A 21,779-nucleotide genomic window follows, 5' to 3' on the forward strand; every position below is an offset into this window, starting at 1 on the left:
GCATGTCCATCAGTTCATCAGTCTATCTGAAAAGTGATTCCACCTCAACATTAGGAAGAGCTTCCTGACAGTAAGAGCTGTTCGACAGTGGGAGATGTTGCTTCTGAGTGTGGTGGAGTCTCCTTCCTTGGAGGTCTTTAAACAGAGGCTGGGTGGCCATCTGTTGAGGGTGCTTTGTTTGTAAGTCCTGTGTGGCAGAATGCGGTTGGACTGGATGGCCTTTGGGGTCTCTTCCAATTCTATGATTTCAAGTCGCTCCTCATAGGACATGGTTTCCAGACCGTTTCTCATTTTGGTCACCTTCTTCTGGACACACTCCAGCTTGCCAATATCTCTCTTGAATTCCTACTAATCATAGTTTTTTGTGGGGTTTTTGGGGCTATGTGGCCATGTTCTGGAAGAATTTATTCCTGACATTTTGCCTGCATCTGTGGCTGGCATCTTAACAGGTTGGTAGCATGGAAGTGAGTGGGGTGTGTGTGTATACACACACACTCTCTGTGTGTCCCTTGGCTGGGATGAAGTGATTTACATGTTACTCTGTTGGTCTGTTGTTGAATAGCAATGCTACAGGGTGGGAGGATATGTGGGAAGCCTTCGACTTCACCAATTCTCTTTGTGGGGTGCTTTATCTTTTCTTTGGCCAAGTATACACCACTGACCTACAACAAAGTGTACATCTATCCTGAGTGGGCAATCGGGCTGGGCTGGATTCTTGCCCTCTCTTCTATGATCTGCATCCCACTTGTTATGGTTGTCCGCATTATACAGTCAGATGGCTCTCTCATTGAGGTAAATACTATGAAGTATGAAAACCAGTAAAATCAAACATTGCCCTGCACAGGTGATTTTCACTGCAGCTGTCTTCCTGGACTCCTTTTCACTGCTTTGCTAAATACCTAGAGGTTCTTCTAGTATACACCACCAGAAATCTTGTACTTGTAACAGTGATTTCATAGTCATTCGTTTCATCATAGGTTTAAATCCCTGTTTAAATATTTGAAGGGATGTCATATTGAGGAGGGAGCAAGCTTGTTTTCTGCTGCTCCAGAGACTAGGACCCAGAGCAATGTATGGAAGCTGCAGGAAAAGAGATTCCACCTCAACATTAGGAGGAACTTCCCGACAGTAAGGGCTGTTCAAACTCCCTCGAAGTGTAGTGGAGTCTCCTTCCTTAGAGGTCTTCAAACAGAGGTTGGATGGCCTTCTGTTGGGGATGCTTTGATTGTGATTTCCTGCATGGCAGAATGGGGTTGGACTGGATGGCCCTTGTGGTCTCTTCCAACTCTACGATTCTATGATTCTATGATTCACATTCCTCCTAATCAATTGCTTCCTTTCTAAGTATGTGTGCAAATTTCTTAGTGGACATCTGCTTGTTCTTATAAAACAGCTGTAAATGAAAAATGTAGAAACAGGATGGGAAACAGGATGGGCTAGCTTTAGTTTGCATACAGTTATTCAAACATCAGGGATGCATGGTGGTCCAAAAGAGTATAACATTGCTCAGTGACTGCGCCCATTCCTTGCCAAGAAAGGCTTGCCTGGCACCATCTCAGGCTGCATCTACACTGCAGAATTAATGCAGTTTGACACTACTTTAACTGCCTTAGCTCAATGCTATACAATTCTGGCATTTGTAGTTTTGAGAGATATTTAGCCTTCTCTGTCAGAGAGCTCTGGTGCCACCACACATCCCAGGATTCCACAGCATGGAGCCATGACAGTTACTGCAGTGTCAAACTGCATTAATTCTGCAGTGTGGAAACAGCTTGTCCCTCCACCAGTAACAATTCTTTTTCCTCAGACAGAAATTTGGCATCAAATTTGTGTTGCTGCTGGAGAATTGTTTACCAGCTAGTTGCTATTATTTCATTTTATTGGTGTGTTTTAACTATGGTTTTCTCCCATCTGTATGTTTCAGTCCTATTTCTGTGTTTATTTGAATTATTAGTGTTGTTTTCTGCCCTGGGAGCCAGTTTTGGCAGAAAAGTGGGGTATAAATTTAACTCTTAAGAAGTCCTTGTTTATTTATTTGTTGGATTTATACCCTTTCTCCCAAGATGGGATCCAGGGCAGCTTCCAAAAGTTCAAACCAAGATCAAATTAAAATCTCATTGCACAAACATTTTAAAAAAGAATTAAATAACAATATATTAAAAACTATGAATAAAACAGCTAAGAATGTATTTAAAATGTCACTGCAATTCCCAATAAAAATGAAATAAAATACAGCGTATCACTTCACACTGACTTTGTTGTTGTCTGCGTTCCAGTATGGAGGCTGGATGGCCATCTGTCGGAGATGCTTTGATTGAGATTTCCTGCATGGCAGAATGGGGTTGGACTGGATGGCCCTTGGGGTCTCTTCCAACTCTATGATTCTATGATTCTATGATTTGTTCGAGGTTTCTTGGCATGATCTGACAAGGTTTGCCACTGCCTTCCTCTGAGGCAGAGAGATTGTGACTTGCCCAAGGTTACCCAGTGGGTTTCATGGCCAAACTGGGAATCAAACCCTGGTTTCCAGAGTGGTAATCCAATGCTCAAACCACTGCACTATGCTGGCTCTCTTCCACATAATACTGCTACATAACTTAAAACTCAAAGGTCTTCCCAAATAAAAAGGTCTTTACCTGCCAGCAAAAGGAGAGCCAGGAGAGGGCCAATCTGGCATAAGGGTGTTTGATTCCTGTGCCATCCATATTCCATTGGCAACTCTGTTTTGTATTAGCCATTCTGCTGGAGTATCTCCTTCTGGGTGCTGTGGGGCCAACTATAATTGAATATTGCAACCACAATCAGCGTTTTAAGACCTAATATATGTACATAACAACAGTATAACAAATTGCATTTTACATTTGACACATATCCTCTGCTACAAAAGTTCCCTGCATACAATGAAGTCTCAGGGCAGGACTTGATTGCAGGACTCTTCTGCCTATGATGCTGAGTAGTTTTGCAACATTCAGATGGAAATATTGCAGCTCTAAAAAGAAAAAGACACAAAACAGGTGTAACTGCATAATAGAAATCCCACTATAAGGAATTTAACTTTTGGTTCCCTCCTAAATAGAAATTGAACAATTAGTATATGCAGGGATCTTGCAGCACCTTTGAGACTAACTGAAAGAAAGAAATCGGCAGGATGAGCTTTCGTAGACTTCAGTCTACTTCTCAAATGCACGTGAGGAAGTAGACTGAAGTCTACGAAAGTTCATGATGCCAATTTTTTTCCTTTCAGTTAGTCTCAAAGGTGCTACAAGATCTCTCCATATACTGATTCTACAAACTAACATGGCTATATAATTGAAAAATTGTTGTTCTTGTGTGCCTTCATTTCTGACTTATGGCCACCCTAAGGGTGTTTTCAAAATGCCACTATCTTACTTCTTAGCCACCTACTGGACCAAACCAATAACTCATAAATCCATAATAACAGCAGAGAATTGTGAGGTATTGTTTTCTACTACCAAAGTATCAAATCAGAACAAAACAAGTGAAGCAGCAATTCCAATTTATTAGTTAACAATTTTGCAAGAAAAGGTGTCCCAGGCAAGTAGGTTCACCCCAAACGTGAGACAGCATGTTTTAATCCCTTTCCCTCACAGCATTTTCCCACCCCTGTGACTTTATTGGCTGAAGTCATCAAAATATATAACAAATCACAAATGCCTAAAATAAATACATTATCTCCACCCCTGTGTATATCTCCCACCTACTCAAACTCAGAATCCCCTCACCATATTTATAAACTTCCTTTTACGGTATATCTTTGACATGATTTTCGGTAAAAGTGAAACCTATGCAATTAACCAAAGTGTGAACTCAAAGTTTCATTATTAACTATTCACCCTCCCTTTCATGTTGGTATTATCTGTCTTTTAGCTTCTTATCTATCTCCTCCCTGCTAAGGCTGTCCTTGTATGTTCTTTGAAGCTTGCAACCCAACAAAATTGTTGCAAGCTGTTCAATAACTATTCCTTTGTCCTAAACTTTAAAAACAACAATATTCTTGCCATCAAGGATTTCTAGCTATGGGGTGGAGGTGGGGTGGGGACTGCATCCATCATCTGAGGCTTGGAGTCTAAAGAACCTTGTACATAATGTCTCTGTGTGCGTTAAAAACCCTATTTTAAAGGCTAAACTCTTGATTCTATTTCTACTCACTTCATATATATACACACACATATACATATATATCTATATTTGAACATATACAAATTTGTGTGTTAAATCCAAATATTCATTTCCCTCAAGACTGAGATTCTACTGGGCCCAATCCTCTTCTCCCCCCCCCCCCCCCATGTTAATTGAATGCATGCAAACTCCTTTTGCAATCTGAGCTCATTTTGGAGCAACTGAAAGAAGCTGAGGACAAAGGGGGAAGTGGAAGATGTAGTGAGAAACTGGAACATTTTAAAAGCAGCTGGAAAAGTGGGACAGCAGAAGATTAGTTAAGACTGTTCCTGCCAATTCAGGACAGTAGGAAGGTATGTCAATGTGTCATGCTTAATGACATCTCCAAGGGCTCCTTCTTTCCTTTTAATGCCACTATGGCTCACCCTTCATAACATAATAAAGGTTAATTCCTAGGTCTCAGATATTGCTCTTGAAATCCCAAGGCCCAAGATAGTCCTGGCCTGGCAATACTAACACATACCATTAACTTCCATGCACAGTCTCCATCACATAATCTCTTCCCCACACTCACCACTTTCTCTCACACGCATATTCAACATCCAACCCAACCCACATCACACACTTTTTGGCTCCTGTGCAGTGGGAACACTCTTACATTATTACCTGGAAGAGGTTCATATGCATTCCGTTTCTTCCCTTTGGAATATGCCAAATCAAGGTACTTCTCTGGGCCTTATCACACGTGAAACAGGAGCTCCAATTCAAAGTGAGGGGGGAGCAGACTCAGCAGAGTCACCTCAGATCCAAGGCAATTCATGTGATGTATTATCATACCTGAGGAACAAAACTGTGGTCTCCACTTGGGCAAAGCGGAGCGAGTGCACATTGTATTACCACACCAGAGGGATTCAACTATTCGAATTGGCACCCTTGTGCATGCTCAATGGGCCTCTGGACGCTGTCATCCTTCCCTGCCCCCTCCTTAGCTGTCATCCTTCATCGGGGTGAAGGAGGAGACAGGGGATGATGGGACAGGTCTCAGGGTGGCAGAGGGGGCGAGATTGGGGTGAAGGAGCAGGCAGGGGATGATGGGACAGGTGGCAGAGGGTGAGATCAGGATGAAGGAGCAGGCAAGGGATTATGGGACAGGTGGCAGGGGTCACTGGAGGCGGGATCGGGATGAAGGAGCAGGCAGGGGATGATGAGACAGGTCGCAGGGGGTCACTGGGGGTGAGATTGGGGTGATCTTCCACACCAGACCAATTCGAAGTGAAATCAAAGTGAGCTTGGAAACAATTTTTGTGAATTCGCTTGTTAGCGAGGAGTCACTCCAAACTGACTGTGGATGCGCCTCAGAATGACCCCCCCCCCTCATAGAAAGCAATCATGTCTGATAATACATCACATTATAACGTGAATACGCATGGCTGGACCCGCAGTGACTCTGGATCTGAGCTGCAAAACCCCTCCTGTGAGAAGGCCCTGTTTGTAGCATCTGCTTAAATCTGCTGAACTCTTGAAGTGCTTTCAAAGATGCCAGGCTAACCAGCAGAGGGTGTGCAAGGCCCACTGTTCTCTCTCTTCTTTGATTTGGGAGAGCTGGTTTGCCCTTTTTACATTATCACAATCGACTTCATAGTTTAGAATGCAGCTGCCAATCCAGTAGGGAAGAATGTGCAACAATGACTTTGAAAAGTTAAATCATATTTGCAGCTCTCGTACACTGCTTCTAATCCCAAAAATTACAAATCCAGGTACGTAATCCAGCAACAACCCTAAACACTAGTTCTGTCCCATGTATCTCCCCACCCAACACCATAGAAGGGTGTAGATATTGCACCCCATGTACACACACCATGCATACTGATTTTTTTTTACAGTTGTAGGAACATGAAGAAGAAGAAGAAGACTTGATCCACTTCCCCACTGCCATTCCCTTCTCCTTTTGTGTCATGTCTTTCTAGATTGTAAGCCTGAGAACAGGGAACTGTCTGATTAACAAGAAGAGCAGGAGTATAAATACTTTGTGTGAAAAAAAAGAAGAAAAGAAAATGATTTATACCCACTGGCCACATCCCCCAATGCCCAGATTCCAGCACTCATGCTTCTAATATTCTTGCCTAGGGTTGCCTGTTCTCAGGCTTGGCCTTGAGATTCAGTAGGGGAGGGAGGAATCTCAGAGCAAGAGCACTCCCTTGAAAAATATGTGTAGACATATTTTCCTCATTTATTTTTCGGACTTGTTATTTGATCAGCATATTCTGTGACATTATGGTGCTTAATGTATCATCCTATGTATCATCTTTACTACCACAACCAGGGCCTGCCCCCCATGATATCACAAGGGCATCGTCCCTTAGATCTCAGGTTTGGGTGTAGTAATCATAGGACAGTGGTGGTGAATTTATGGCACGCGCACCAGAGGTGACACTCAGAGATGTCTTTGTAGGCATCAGCACAGAGTTTGCCAGAGTTGTTATTAGAAAACCAGAGGCTTTGCAATAAATAAGTGGGTTTTGGGTTGCAGTTTGGGCACTTGGTCTCTAGAAAGTTCGCCATCACTGTCATAGGGTCTCACAACCTTGCCTATAATCCAGGGAAGGACACAAAAAGAGCACCCATGTTGCACACAACCACTCAAAGCTGTTCTTCCAGCCATCAGATGTCTAGAGCTCCCATCCATCCATTTAGGTATGATAACAGCTGGGAGCATCCCGGATCAAGAGTTAAAGCCCAAAGAGATAAGCCTGCTTATTTGCCCAAGCAATAAACTCCTTCCACAATCCCTCAGCCAGCCTTGCCATGCTGGTTGAGGGATTCTGGTAGGTGCAGTCAAAGACGTAGTTTCAAAGTTCTGCTTCATGCAGTCAGGAACCTGGGATTATCAGGGTTCCCTACTACATTTAGTTGTTTACTGCTCTTGTACAAAGAGACTGTACAAACAAATGCTCAAGGCACAGGTACCGTGGGCATTACCAGTGGGCATTTCTATAAATTTAATGTACATGTTGGGTGTCACATCTGTACAAGAGTTGCAAAAATAATACCAAGTTATCTGTCTATTCTATGGAGAGGCAAATTAGATTCTATTAATGAAGGACTTAATTGTGGTGTTGGGTTTCCTCCCAATACATATGTTTCATTACCTGGAAGAATTAGGCTGTTCTTCTCCTCTGCCTTCTCACACACAGATCTAGCTAGAAGGCAGACGTTCTGCATTTCGCCCTCTTTCAAGCATTTCAGAACAACTCCAAAACGTGTACTTTACTTTTGAAGCCATTGGCCATTTAGATCCCAGGCAAGATATGACCAGTAGTTTATGTAACAAGAAATGTACTGTGCCAGAATTGAAATGCAAGCTTTTTCTAATGCATATGTGCAATAATATTAAATGAAGCCACTAAAAGTCTGCTTCTTCCCTTCAAAGAAGTGTTAGGATGAGGTGATAGAGGGATGGGGAGATTAATAGGGATAATGGAGTGTTTAAGGCTTTCCCCATGCAACATTTTCCTCCTCACTTTTTAGACCTGGGAGATGTCCAGTGCATCTTGGCAATTAAAAAAAAATCCTTGCCCCAAACCTGAGGTTTGCAAGCAGGAAACCATTATTTTTCCTGTTTAAGTATGCCTACAGAAACGGTAGAGCCAGCATGGTATAGTGGTTTGAGCATTGGACTAGGAGTCTGGAGACTGGGGTTCGAATTCTGGCTCTGCCATGTAAACCCACTGGGTGACAATCAACAAGTCATATCCTCTTAAAGGATGGCAATGGCAAACCCCCTCTGTAGAAACTTGCCAAGAAAACCCCATGACAGGTTTGCCTAAGTGTTGCCATAAGTTGAAGTGACTTGAAGACACACAACCACAAATAGAATCTCATTCAACTAAATGATTTTTCTAAATGTTTTTTTAAAAGAAAGACAAGAACTTTAACCAGTACACTCTTCCCAACCTCCTCATGGTTCAGTGAAGCAATACAAGAATTCTTTATTTCAGATAATAGTAGCCTTGTTCTAATTTTTTAAAAATTAGCATTCAGAACAGGAATACATTTAATGCATTTAAGCCAGAGAGCCCAGGGTGACAAGCACTGGCTGTAGCTTTTCACGTGCTGCTCAGGAGGCTGGCATCTGTTCCGACTTAAAGGCTTCAACCCCCACTACCCCACTCCTCTGACTCACTTTTGACTTGAATATTTGTCTGACTTGCATGAATATACATGTTTACAGGATTAGAAGCATAAGTTCTTGGATTTGTGCTATACTTATTTACTGCAAACGCTATAGCAGGGAGCTAGTGTGGTATAATGGTTTGAGCACTGAACTATGACTCTGGAGACCAAGGTTCAAATACCTGCTTGGCCATGGAAACCCAAGGGGCAGGTCACATTCTCTCAGCCTCACAAAACCCAGTGGTAGGGTTCCCATAAGTTGGAAATGAAGGCACACAACAACAAAGCCCTATAGTTAAACAACATTGTGCAGTGGTCTGAGCACTGGACTACAACTCTGGAAACTAGGGTTTCAGTCCCCACTGAGCCATGGAAAACCACTGGATGACCTTGGGCAAGTCACATGCTCTCAGCTTCAAAGGAAGACAAAGGCTCAAACCCTCTCTGAACAAATTTTGCAAAGACAACTTTGTGATAGGTTCATCTCAGGGTCACCATAAATCAGAAACAACTTCAAAACACACAACACACACAGAGCCCTTCTCTGTTTCATATCCAGGTGTGAAAAAACAGCATGGGAAACAGCACTGGTAACACTAAAATTAGTGGACTGTCCAGGCTGTTATGCTGTAGCAGGGCATTTCTATTATGGTCTGTTGTCCTATTTTGTAATTACAGGTATACCTCCATTAATGAAATAGATATATTCCTGGGCATTACATCTTTAATCAGAAATTTTGGTAGTAGAGGCAGAAATAACATGGAAGGAATAGGAACAAGTTCCTACACCACAAAAAAAGAAGAGCGGTTCAACATGCTTCAACAAATGTTTTATTCAAAATAATAATATAAACACATGAAATGAAAGAACCAGTTCAGAGAAGCCTCGCAAAAGTAGACAAAAATATTTTGAGCCTTCTAGAAACCACTTGAAGACTGCTTCCAAAATGCACCCCAGGATGACCTTTTCTTTCAAAGCCTCCACTTGCTTTATAATTTCCATTTTGGGTTGATTTTTTAGCATGCTTAGGGGGAGGTAAAGACTAGAAGCAGGTTCATTTAGTCTCACTTTTTCCCATTTTGCTATTGATCCATGTTCAGAAACAATGGTGTTACTCCCTGTGGGGAGTAAAGGGTTGTGGGGGGAGAGTGGACTGCCCTGTCCTGCCATGCCCACACTCCCATTGTCTAGTTTGCTAACCCTACCACCTGGCCACCCACTGCCCAGTCAGACCACTGCTGAGGAAAGCCTCTGGAAGTCCCATTCAGAGTCTGGTGAAGGTGCTGCACCAGACTTTGAACAAAAGGCATCACCATCCCAGCAGCAGCCCCTGCTGAAGGATGTGATGCTGTGGCCTCTGGAGGGTTCCTCATGGTTTGATACTCTTTCTTGCTTATTCAGCTGCCATACTAGTCTCACCTGGTGTACCACCCCACCGGTGTCACCCAGTGTGGCCCTCACTCCCGTACCCCCCAGTGACACATTTGTTTAGTGGGGGATTTGTCAGACAGCTGCTGTTTACTTTGGATGTTGTAGGTAGGCACACATAGTTACAGTAGGATTGCAATCTTGTAATTCCTGGATAAATCTTTCTTGCATTGTTCACTGCCGACATGCTGCTGCAACCCAACACTGAATGTCTGTATTTCTCCAGTCCTCTTTTGTCATCCTTCCAATGCTAATGTTTCTAAAAATGGCCCCCTAGACAGATACCTAGACTGGGAAGGACAGCTATGAATGAATTAGACAAGAATTTAAAGTGTAAAGATATAAAACTGAATGCTAAGGTAGGATTGTCCAAACCATTGTATTTCCCATTACCATGTATGGATGTGACAGCTGGACAGTGAAGAAAGCTAAGAGAAAAAATGATCAACTAATTTGAGATGTGGTGCTGGAGTATATTGTGTATGCTGGAGTTGAGAATACTGTGAATGGCCAAAAAAAGACAAACAAATGGGTCCTTGAACAGATCAAGCCTGAACTCTCCCTGAAAGCCAAGGTGACTAAATTGAGGCTGTCGTACTTTGGCCACATCATGAGAAGATACAACTCATTAGAAATGACAATGATGCTAGGAAAGGTGCAGTAGAAAGAGAGGAAACAAAACAAACAAACAAGCTTCATTTATATACCGTGTCTAAGCAGTTTACAACTGTAAGCTAATTTGCCCCCAGCAATCTGGGTACTAATTTTAGCAACCTCAGAAGGATGCAAGCCTGAGTCAAGCTTGAGCCCTTTTGCTGGTCTTGAACTCGCAACCTTATGGTTTTGAGTGAGTGGCTGCAGTACAGGCATTTAACCACTGCACCACCAGGGCTCCTGACAGCATACTAAATGGCTAGATTCAATGAAGAAGACCATGGCCCTAAGCCTGCAGGACCTGAGCGGAGCAGTTGAGGATAGGGGGGCTTGGAGGTGTCTCATTCACAGGGTCACCATGAGTCAAAGTCAACTCGAAGACAGTTAACAACAAAGACAGAGGATGAAATCAGAGCTAGACAGGTATAAAAAGCTTTTGTAAAGAGGAACTTTACTGTCAAAGGCATTGATGATAACTGAGGCATTCTTGTATGCATGTGGTGCATACAGTTCTCAGCTGATCAGGCCTGACGCTCGATATGTGTGTTTGGTTGTCTTCTACAGATATCCTCTTTTTGGCTTGGTCCTCAGGTTTTAGCTTTTTTATCCTTACTGTCTGAAGGGTCCAGTCTTCTCATCTCTTTTTTAACATTTTCTTTCCACTCCTTCCATCATTCTTTTTCTCCCTTGTTAGTTCTAATTGTTTGGTTCCAGCATAAAGGATTTCATTCAATGCAAAGTGGCTGATGTGAGCTGACTTTCTAATTAGACATATAGCCAAAGGCAATATATGTCAATGTCTGAAGACAGGTAGTAAGTTACACCAATTTCACCTTTACTATTATTGATGATGATTTATTTATATTCCATCTTTCCTCCAAAACTGGCACTCAAGACAGCTTGTTGTTGTAAAGTGCTTTCAAGTAGACTCCAGCTTAAAACAACAGCATCCTAGGTTTTTCTCTGCAAGATTTGTTCATAGATTGTTTTCCTCTGAAAATGAGAAGATGTGACTTGACCCAAATCACCTCGTGGGTTTCCATGGCCAAGTGAGGATTTGAACCCCAGTGTCTTCAAGTCCCAGTCCAGCACTCAAACCACTTTACCACACTGGTTCTCCAAGACAGCTTACAAATATTTAAAGCAAATACAGATGAAAACACATACAGAGATACATACATGTTAAAACATACAAAAAGGTTTTTGTTACAATGGAATTAAACTATCCATAGAATTAAAACTATTTAAAGCAAATCAGTTGAAAGATCAAAAGATACAAAGCTGTTGCACTCAAATTTCTAAAAGATGGTAAAAGAAAACAGGTTTGTGTTGATGCAAACCCATGACTTTGGCATGACCTCCATATGTGGAGATTTGAGACAAAGCTTGGAAATGTTACCTTTAAAGTGGACTGGGCAACCTTGGAAACTCTGGGTGCACCAATCCATCCAGGTGAAACCAGAAGCAAATGGAAGGTCACTTCAATTCTGATTTTTCAAAACAGATTTGGGTACAACTTTCTGGATTCATTAGGGCCAACTATAATTCAATATTGCAAATACAATCACAGTTTAAGTACACACACACACACACACACACACTAGCCACAACAATACAACAAATTGTACATTTTACACATATGCACTGTCCCCAAAGTTCAATGCATTCAATGAGGTGCCAGTGCAGGCCTTGACTGTAGGACTCTTCTGCCTCTGCAACACTTGGAAGTAAATCTTAAAATCTTATTTTAAAAAATAAAAATTAGAAACAAATGTGTTCTACTACAAAGAATTTACCCTTTTGCTCCCCCTTAAATGCATAACTGAAAATGCTGTTGTGTGCCTTCAAGTTGTTTTCAACTTATGGTTACCCTAAGGCTAACCTGTCACATTGTTTTCTGGGGCTTACAGTGTGTGATTTGCCCAAGGTTTCCATGGCTAAGTGAGAAATTGAACTCCAGTGTCGTAGTCAAGTGCTCAAACCATTGAGAAGTTGACTCAAACTCTTTCCACCTTGAATCCTCTTTTTCAACCTATGAGAGCCTGCTGTGACACTTTTAATGACCACTTTGCAGATAAAATCTCTCAGATAAGAGCTGACTTAGACGCCGGCATTAGTACAGAGTCAACAAGAGAGGAGTCTAGTGACTCTGTTAATGAGGTTATCTTGGATCAATTTCAGTCTTTGAGTACTGATGATGTAGACAAGCTGCTTGGTAAGGTAAAAAAGACCACCTGCCCTCTCGATCCCTGTCCATCTTGGCTGGCCATCCAGGGAGGTGAGGCAACTTTGAAGTTGCTACAATCCATAATCAATGCCTCCCTCAGGGAAGGTTGTTTTCCATCGAGCCTGAAATTGGCAGTGGTGAAACCCATTCTAAAGAAACCTTCCCTTGATCCCCTGGACAAAAATAATTATTGGCCAGTATCTCTTCTTCCCTTTTTGGGTAAGGTGATTGAGAGGGCGGTTGCAAACCCGCTCCAAGCAGTCTTGGATGGCACCGATTATCTTGATCCATTTCAAACTGGCTTCAGGTCAGGATATGGAGTGGAGACTGCCCTGGTCGCCTTCGTCGATGATCTCCGTCTGTGCATTGACAGGGGAAGTGTGGCCCTGTTGGTTCTCTTGGACATCTCAGCGGCCTTCAATACCATAGATCATGGTATCCTTCTGGAATGCCTGAGAGAGTTGGGAATCTCTGGCTCTGCCTTGCAGTGGCTACATTCCTACCTCTCGGGCAGATTCCAGATGGTGATGCTGGGGGACAGCTGCTCCTCTATGAGAAAGCTGACATCTGGCGTCCCTCAGGGCGCCGTTCTGTCCCCCATGCTGTTTAACATTTACATGAAGCCGCTGGGTGAGATCATCCGGAGACATGGGGCGGGGTGTTATCAGTATGCTGATGACACCCAAATTTATTTCCCTGTGTCTCGGGCTGTTTCAGTGACCAAGGAGGGCATCTCCCCCCTGAATGACTGCCTGAAGTCGGTAATGGATTGGATGAGGGAACTTAAGCTGAATCCAAATAAAATGGAGGTACCATGATAGGTAACCCCAATTCGGGTATGGAAATAAGTTCACCAGTTCTAGATGGGGTTACACTTCCCCTGAAAGACTGCGTCCGCAGCTTGAGGGTGCTTCTGGATTCGTCGCTTCAACTGTCTTCTCAGATTGATGCGACAGCCAGGAGTGCCTGTTATCACCTTCGGTCGATACGCCAGTTGCGCCCCTACCTGGAGCAGCGGGACCTAGAAATGGTCATACATGCTCTAGTAACCTCTTTCCTTGATTTCTGCAATGCGCTCTACATGGGGCAACCTTTCTGCCACGTCCGGAAGCTTCAATTGATACAAAACATGGCAGCCAAACTGGTTGCCGGAAAATCCAAGTTCGACCATATTCCACCTAGTTTAAAATTGCTACATTGGCTGCCTATTAGCTTCCGGGCCCAGTACAAGGTGTTGGTTATCACCTATAAAGCCCTACATGGCCTGGGTCCAGTCTACTAGAAGGAACGCCTCCTCCCATACAATCCTTCCTGTACACTCCGATCCTCTGGGAAAAACCTTTTACAATCTAGAAAGACCAGACTGATGGTGACCTCCCGGAGGTCTTTCTCTGCTACCGCTCCAAAAACTTGGAATGACCTGCTGGAAGAGATTTGCCAGTTATCCTCACTTGAGGCTTTTAAAAAGGCGACAAAAACCTTTCTCTTCCGGCAGGCCTTCCCCGATTGATAATGTCCAGAACCAATTGAATCCCCCTTTTATTATTTTTCTTATTTGTGATTTGTTTTATACTTTGATGTATTGTTATGTACTTTTTAAACTTTTTTTAGTGTTTAATTTTATAGTTGGGAGGGAGGGTTGGATTGGGGTCTTGTGGGGCTTGTTGTTTTTATTGTTGTATATTGTGTTTTCTTTGTTGTTACCCACCTCGATCCTCAATTGGAAGAGGCGGGATATAAATAAATATTTATTATTTATTATTATGACACCAAGCAGGCTCTCATAACAAGTAACACACCCACCCACATACACACACACTGAGAGAGAGAGAGAGAGAGAGAGAGAGAGAGAGAGATTCTTAAATTGTGATTATGTTTACAAAAGTCTGTTATAGTTGAATAGAACCCAGAAAGAGATACAAATACACGCAGGGTGGTAGCCTGATGCTGCACCATATCCCTCCAAATGGGTTCAGAACAAGGATGGAGCCTTTAAATTTCAGATTAAATCACCAGAGTGGGTTCCCTGCTGATCTAACCGGGAAGGAAGCCCCCAACTATCACTGCTCACAGATATGTTTCACTGAGTTTATTTGGGCTTGTTCCCAAGGCCAGATAATTCAGCACAGGCTGGCAACATCTGTGTTTTCATCTTATCGTTGTAAGCTACCCTGGTCTGGCACTCAGTGGTAAGGTAGACAGAAAGGTGACATTATTTTGTTTTTGCAGAATTTTTCTTTTAAATACGCTGCTATGGTCTAATTTGCACTGCAGAAATAATGCAGTTTGACACTGCCTTAACTGCCATGGCTCAATGCTATGGAATTCCGGAATCAATAGTTTTGGGAGATATTTAGCCTTCTCTGGTCCCCTTAGTTTCAGTTTTGCCTCAAACAAGTCATTGTCTTCCAATTTCATTCCTCCTTGATACAAAATGGAGAAAGTAGCATACATCTACCTTACAGGTCTGTTTTAAGGAGGGCTGCTGAAAATGAAGTGCTTGGATGTACTACCCATCCTTATTATTTAAAAAGAAAACCCATGTTAGTCTGTTTTGTTGGGAAATGTGAAAAATAGAAGAGGATCTTTCAAGCAGATTAATCATACTGGCAAGGTAGAAGTTGAACAATGACTAGTCCCACACTCACCCTCACGCATAGGTTCTAGTAGAGAGAGAGACCAGTTTAGTCTTCTTTGTAAACTCTATGAAAGTAGTTTAATTTGCAAAATTTGTCTATAATAAAATACATGATCTAATGGAGGTGGTGGGGATGGCTGCAGGCCAGAGTGATGCAAGGAGAGAGTGGGTGTGGAAAAGAAACGAGGAAGTCACTATAATACAAACTAGCAATTAGTGAGTATAAGCAGGCACAAGTTGCCAACTCTAACATGGATCAGTATAAAAAGAAGTCTTGTGACACCTTGAAGCTAACCAATTTACACCTGTATAAGCCTTTGTTCACTACAACCCACCACTTCGGATGCATCAGACGTTGTGGGCTATAGTAAAGAAAATGACTGAAGTATTTGGGGCCCTGGAGGAGTTCCAAAAATAGGAATCCTAATATGCACATGTGAGCTAGTCTAGATATGGTGGCATGTACATTAAATAATACAGTATGATTCCCCATATCCACAGGGTTATGTTCCAAGACTCCCTGTGGATACCTGAAACTGCAGATAGTAGGGAACCCTATTATTTTCAATTAGAGAAGTAATTTCTGGTCCAAGCATACCACAGAATCACATTGGAGGACCTAGAAATGCCTAGCTAGAACACTTCTTTAGGTATTTCTAGGTCTTCCTGCACAATTCTGTGGTATGCTTGGGCTGTAAGTTGACCATAGAATCACACTGGAAGATCTAGAAATGTCTTGAAAGAACATATATTTTCAGATGGAGATAAATGAAACTGTGGATATCAAATATGTGAGTATGGGGGTCACACTGTACGTTGCAAAATCTAATATACAGCACTACATAAATCTTATTGTGTGAACCCATTTTCCTGCAGTTTCAATGTGAATTTAACAGCCTGATATCCAAGTCAGTTACTCAGTTACTCCAGCCAAGCACAAAGTATGGGTGTTAACGGAAACACTAGGAGATTCAAAGAGATAGCCATATTAGTCTAGATTGCTATGCAAAGGAATGTGGTAGTACCTTTGAGAGAAAGAAGTTTGTAGCATACATATTGCAGACTGAGTCTACTTCATCAGTCTACTTTTGTAGAATGAAAGTCTACTTCATCTGATCAGATGACATCTGATGCAGGAGATTCAATCTACAAAAGCTTATGCTACAGACTTCCTTCTCTCACTTCATCTAGGGTTGCCATAATTCTCTACTATAAACCGGGACAAAATGTAGGACAAAATTTAGCCAAAAATGTAGGGCATTTAAGAAAAATGGAGGACCTTAAATGTCCTACATTTTGGGCTAAATTTTATCCTACAATTGTCCTATATTTTGGGCTAAATTTTGCCCTACATTTTGTCCCGGTTTATAGTAGAGAATTATGGCAACCCTAATATCTCAAAGGTGCTACAATATCTCTTTCCACTAGGTAATACAGAAAAAACAAGCCACCTCTTCCCCCCCCCCCCTTCAGTCCATCACCAATGAGGAGCCTGGATTCAGTGTACCAGGTGAACCCTTGGTAATCCAGTCCAGCTTGTGGCCCACTAAATAATGTGATTAGTTGGAAGTATGTCACACGTCATTCCTTCTTTCTTTTTATATTATTCCTAGTAACTAAACTTGATCTGCTTCTTGTAGTGGTAGAAGGGCCAGAATAAAGGAAATAGTGTTGTTAATTACCATCAAGTTGACTGATTTATGGTGACTCTGTGACCCTTCAATTTATGGTGACCTCCAAATCACCCTATTATGAATAGTCCTGCTCAGGCCTTAAAAACCCAGGACTGTTGGCCAAATGGTATATTTTTGTTGTTGTTAACTGCAGTCAAGCCAACTTTCACTTATGGCAACCCTATAAATGGAAACTGCAATCAAGAAAAAAGAAGAAGGCTAAGAATGGGAAGGGCAGCCATGAAAGAACTAGACAAGATTCTAAAGAGTAAAGATATACAACACAGCACTAAATTTACAATTGTACAATCCATTGTATTCCTCATAACCATGTATGGAAGTGAGAGCTAGACAGTGAAGAAGTGGATCAAAAGAAAATAAACTAAGGGGCTTGACAAACCATCCTGAAAGGGTGGGCTGGAGGCACCTGTTTATGCCCCTGAAGGACGCAGCAGCAGCCAAAGCACACAACATCCCTCTGCACCAAAAAGAACCCGCTAAAAGCGGGTTCTTTTTGATATGCGCGGTGGACACCACGAGTGCGCCATTGGTATACTGTGGTATGTCGATGATGCAAGTGCAGTGCTGTGACATGCGGACGTTGCACTGTGCTTGTGTCATTGTGGTGGCCCCGTGTGGACAGGAGGCCAGTATGATGGTGCCACTGCTGCATGCTAGGGTTTGGGAGTGTGCAGTTGCTCCATTCTCCTGAACCTTAATTTTAGCCCCAGGCTGAAGTTAAGATGTGGTGCTGGAGAAGAGTGCTGAGGATACCATGGAAAGCCAAAAAGACAAACAAATGGGTCCTTGAACAGAACGTGCCAGGACTCTCCCTAGAAGCCAAAAGGATTAAATTTGAAGCTGTCATACTTTGGCCACATTATGAGAAGGCACTCTTTGGAAAAGACAATAATGCTGGGAAAGGTTGATGGTAGAAGAAAGAAAGGAGGACTGCCCACTAGATGGTTAGAGTCAATTAAGGAGTTCATGGTCCTAAATCTGCAAGACTTAAGCAGAGTGGTGGAGATACACAGAATTGCCATGAGTAGAGACTGACTAGAGGGCAGTTAACAAATGAACAAGAGTCCTGTAAATCAGCAATCTAGAGTGTGGTCTTCCTCTTTTCCTACTGCCTTTCATGTTCAAGGGAAGTGATAACATGGATAACATGCTTTGGCTACACTTTGGTGGTGCAGTGGCTAAATACCTGTACTGTAGCCACTCACTCACTAACCATAAGGTGGTGAGTTCAATACCAGGGGCTCTGGCTCGACTCAGGCTTGCATCCTTCTGAAGTCACTAAAATAAATACCCAGCTTGTTGGGGGCAATTATCTTACCGTTGTAAACCACTTAGAGACTGCTTAGGCGGTATGAAGCAGTATATAAATGAAGCTGTTGTTGCTATCCTGGTATCTTTTCACACTACACAGTTATAGCACAATGATTCCACGTTAAGCGCCATGGCTCTGTCCTATGGAATGCTCAGATTTGCTGTGGAAGGAGGGGAATTTAAAATGCTCAGCCAGAAAGCCCTAGTACCTCAGCAAATTACAAAAGTCAGGATTCCATAGGCTACAACCATGGCAGTTAAAGTGGAATAATAGTGCTAGAGTTGTGTAGTGTAAAAGGACTCCCAGACAGCTGCTGATGGAATACTGCATAAACAGCTAACCATTCCCAGACTTTCTTGCAACAAACACGGGATTTTGCCTCTGTCCAGGTGACCCCAGTCATATTAGTCACCAGGAGGTTATCTGACGCCACTAGGAGGACAAGCAAGGATACACGACAGAGAAGCCCTGCACTCCTCCAACCTTTCCTGCTGTTATTTTTAGTGTCAGGAATGGTAACCATGTAACCCAGCAAAGGGAAGTTGAGCTATCATGTTGGTATTTTCAGAGCTGCTGTCCAGTCGTAGCTCTGGACTTTCAAATCACCCTGAATCAGGAGGAGGGGAAAACCAGTCCCAAAGTGTCTTAACATAGGCAAAACATCATAAGATATCCAACTACTACTAGTAGTAGTACTAGAAGAATAAGAATAAGAACTACTATTACCAAGATGAAGAACTAAAGAAGAAGAACAACAACAACAACAACAACAACAACAACAACTACTACTACTACTACAGTCGGCCCTCCTTATCCACGGATTTTTTTATCCACTGATTCAAGTATCCATGGCTTGAAAATATTAAAAAAAGTATAAATTCCAAATATCAAACCTTGATTTTCCATTTTACATAAGAAGCACCACTTTGCTATGTCATTTTATTTCATGGGACCTGAGCATCCATGGATTTTGTTATACTGTACATGGGTTTTCCTGGAACCAAACTGCAGCGGATAACAAGGGCCCACTGTACTACTACTGTAAAGCCCAATATGGCTCAGATCCAGGTTATTTGAAGGATCATATTCTTCTATATGAATCTGCCTGGGTTTTAAGTTCATCTGGGGAGGGTCTTCTCTCTTTCCCACCACCCCCACAGGTGGGAACACAAGAGAGGGCCTTCTCAGTGGCTCTGGACCACCCTTCCCAGAGCGGCACCCTCCCTTCTATGTTTCTGCAAGCAGGTGTACAACTTTTTGTACCAGCAGGCCTTTGAGGACCGATTGCTTAGGGGAATGGACCTCACATGGTGTGCTGGATTTTCTATTAGTTGCTTTATTTTAAAGGTTTATTCATTTTTAAAAACAGGTTTTAATTCTTTAATAATTTAATTGCATTTTTAACTTTTGGATGGTGTGAATTTTAAGCTATGAATGCTGTGGTGCTCAGTCTCTTGCTTACTCAATAAACAGGCTTCATGGATGAACCAGAAAAGGATTTATTAAGCAGCTTAGCACTGTAGATCAAGTGTTTGCCAGAACTGGCTTCAAAGATCTAACTGCAAGCATATAACCCTCCTTCACACCTCTGTCTCTCCCACCTTCACATTTCGTACACAGAAGAGCAACCTTGAAGCTCTGGTGACATCCCATGTGTATCTCCTTCCCACCAGCAGGCTCACCTCCCATTCCCAGCAGTTAACCCAAAACCATTTCAAACAACAACAACAGCAACAACAAAGTCCCAGCAATAACAACACTACTCACTGTAAGTCTATATAAAAAGATATATCATTGACATACAAGAACCCATGACAGGGGAACATCAAGAATATACACTGAAAAATATTTTAACACTTGTAAGCCACCAGACCTAAAGTGGGATAAAGGCAGAAGGAGGGGAAGGAAGAGATGTTGGTGATAGTATTGTTATTATTTGCTGTCAGGCTGACTTTGACTTAAGCCTAGGCGTCACTATGAATGAAAGACCTCCAGGATCCCGAGTCATCATTGCCCTGCTCAGGTCTTGCAAACTCAGGGCTGTGGCTTCCTTGAATGAATCAATCCACTTGTAGCATGGTCTCCCTTTTTTCCAGTGCCTTTCAATTTTCCAAGCATTGTCGTCTTCCCCAAATATAGGTGTTGCCATTCTAATTATAGCTATGTTGGCTATAATTTCAAAATGACCTGAACCATACAGAAGAGGTGGCATTTTATTCCACCCCTCCTTCTTTTCCATCTATCATGGCCATCTGGACCATATCTTTGCCCTTTGATCAAGCAAAAGAAAATGACAGGTAGGTAATCCTCTTCTCATTTCTCAGACTGAATCCCACCATCTCATTTAAAAATACATGCTGGGAAGGGTATAGGACAGAAAGGTGGGGCTATGAAGGCTGGTGTGCAGAAGACAGAACCCAGGGCAACAGCAGCACCATGATCCTTTAAAAAGCTGTGTGAAAATGACTGTCCCCAAACTGGTATTTTTGTGTTTCCTACACTTCCTCGGAGAGTGGTGGAGTCTCCTTCCTTGGAGGTCTTTAAGCAGAGGCTGGATGGCCATCTGTTGGGTATGCTTTGATTGAGAGTTCCTTCATGGCAGAAAGGGGTTGGACTGGATGGCCCTTGGGGTCTCTATGATTCTATGATTAACTTGATAATGGCATCTTAGCAGCCTGGTGTAATAAATCCTAGATATCACAGCTCCTAAGGACATCTGCAAACAAATAACCACTATACTATAAGAGCCCTCCCTCCAATCCATCTGCCTTGGTCCAGGCCTCAGAGGGAGAGAAGAACCACTGGACCTCCTTCCCTTTCCCTCCATTATTCCCTTCTCCTTTTGTTTCGTGTCTTTTAGATTGTAAGCCTGAGGGCAGGGAACTGTCTGATTAAAAATAATATTGTAAGCTGCCCTGAGAGCCATTAGGGCTGAAGGGCGGGATATAAATACCTAAATAAATAAATACTGACAGTGTGTGATGCTTTTAAGAATATATACAGATAGATAACAATAACTAAACAAGAGCAGCTTCAGTACTTTTTCTAGAACATGGCCACATAGCCCGAAAAACCCACAAAAAACCATGGATGCCGGCCATGAAAGCCTTTGACTTCACATCAACTTCAGTACTGATAAATAAATCCAACAAAGCCAGATATGGAATTCTACAATGACGGCTGGAACCAAATATTTTGTTTATATATGGATTTACAACTTATGATATTTAGTTATATTGCATTGTCCTACAGGCTCACTGTTGTTTTGTATTCCCTGTGCTTTTCACAGTATTATTTACTGTCCTGTTAACACTTTTTTTGAATATGTATTTTGGTTATCAGTTTTTCCTCTGGTTTTCTCTTGGAGTTTTGCTTGTTTAGAGAGCTTTCCTCATTTACTGTTGTCTAAGTTGACTGAAAACTTTGCATTACAAAAAAAGAAAAGAAAAAAGACAATTTAGCAGAACTTCCCTTTGGGTTTCATGCTATTCTGTGCTTCTGTCTCTCACAGC

General features: G+C 42.3%; 1 long non-coding RNA gene across 1 annotated transcript; it reads left to right on the plus strand.

Moving 5' to 3' along the window:
- The first annotated feature begins 616 nt into the window (after window positions 1-616).
- On the plus strand, window positions 617-20,318 carry LOC121921145. The gene is made up of 4 exons (XR_006101854.1): window positions 617-792; window positions 5,696-5,700; window positions 15,449-15,451; window positions 20,306-20,318. It is a non-coding gene; the product is annotated as an uncharacterized LOC121921145 (long non-coding RNA).
- The last annotated feature ends 1,461 nt before the right edge of the window (window positions 20,319-21,779 follow it).

This window comes from Sceloporus undulatus, chromosome 2 (genome assembly GCF_019175285.1).
Source record: "Sceloporus undulatus isolate JIND9_A2432 ecotype Alabama chromosome 2, SceUnd_v1.1, whole genome shotgun sequence".
Taxonomy (NCBI): Eukaryota; Metazoa; Chordata; class Lepidosauria; order Squamata; family Phrynosomatidae; genus Sceloporus; species Sceloporus undulatus.